Source organism: Gavialis gangeticus, unplaced genomic scaffold (genome assembly GCF_001723915.1).
Source record: "Gavialis gangeticus isolate Ggan-Ray unplaced genomic scaffold, GavGan_comp1, whole genome shotgun sequence".
Taxonomy (NCBI): domain Eukaryota; kingdom Metazoa; phylum Chordata; order Crocodylia; family Gavialidae; genus Gavialis; species Gavialis gangeticus.
The window spans coordinates 42,922,711-42,924,130 of NW_017729034.1; the positions used below are offsets into that span (position 1 = coordinate 42,922,711).

Here is a 1,420-nt window from a genome sequence, read left to right on the forward strand (position 1 = left end):
TTCCGACCCTAGAAACTATGAAACTATAATGTGAGCATCTGACAGGCTTCAAGCCTGTTATTGTGGCTTCACAAATGTTTTGGTGTTATAATTTTGTTTGTTTTGGAGACTTGGCAGTTAATGGAACATACCGTTAATTACTGAAGCTGACACAAAATTGCCGGACAATTACTCTGGTCTAAAACCTTTCTGAGGCTTTTTGTTTGTAATAGGGGATTTTTGGGGTGGGTGGGTACACTCCACAAATTTAAATTTGCCTAATGGCACTAACATTATATGGTTTGAAAATATATTTTCTCTAAAAGTAATGCATTTTAAAGTAGACTTTTCATTTGACACCTGTGTAGGATATATATGTTTGCCTTCTAGTGCCATATTCTCGAACAAAAATCTGCCTCACCATAAAGTGGTATCCATGTGTGTATTGGTTTCATTTCATTTTTGGGTGTGCATGTATATAGGATACAAGATATGGCATCCATAAATTGTACAGATCCCAAAGAAGTGCGAAATGTGTAATAAGAAATAGGGAAATATCTTATTCAGAGAGCTTACTGAAACGTTTTTCTGAAAACTTTGTCTGAAAAGATGGTACAAAAGAAGAAACAATGGACAAAGGTCCATTCTATTTCACTCTATTCAAGTCCTGGAAACCCATTAATGTCATCCACGTTTGTAACACACTATCATCTTACCCCTAAGATTGGGTCACAAAAAAGCAAGAAGAAAAGGAAAACCACCTTTCTACCATTCACACTGACTTTTTCAGAGACTTAGGCAGAGTGGAATAAAATCACACTTATGGGCTCCTGTGGACATGCAGGGAGCCTGCTCCAACGTGCTCTGCTGGAGCACAAAAACTGACACACTCCGGCAGCCTTCTGTGTCATGGGAATCAGCATCCCCGTGTGTCTCTGTGCTGAAAAAATGATGGCAGGGTGCTTTGACATAAAAACACGTTTGAGGTTTAGTTCCCCCTGCCATTTTTTCAGCACAGAGATGCTGATGCATGTGATATGCAGGCGCTTTTGATTAGCGAGGCTCGCTAATTAAAGCACCTGGAGCCACACCCCGGAGCACGTGTAAAAATGCCCTATGTACCTAAGTTCACTTACACATTTATATGAATACTTGAACAGGGTGCTAGCTGAATGGAAAAGTAAAACTTAATTTCATGGTGATTAAAAGAATGAGTAATGGACTGAACTGGAAAATATGGCTGCTTGCAGATATTTAAAAAAAAACACCCCAAATGGCACTACTTTAAACTGGGCGTGTGCTTCTGCACTGAGTTCAGCACATGCCCAGAAACAGCAGCACGTTAGACTCAGCTCGCCCAACGTCTGTATAGATTGGGTGCTTTAGTGGGGGGGGGGGGGGGGGGGTGGTTGATATTTTAAAAAAGCATGTTATTAATTTA

At 40.2% G+C, this 1,420-nt stretch overlaps 1 protein-coding gene across 1 annotated transcript in view; it reads left to right on the forward strand.

Annotated features, from left to right (window-relative positions):
* AKT3 (AKT serine/threonine kinase 3) overlaps positions 1-1,420 on the forward strand; it is a 327,132-nt gene that overhangs the window by 295,517 nt on the left and 30,195 nt on the right. The gene's annotated exons all lie outside the window — the stretch shown is intronic.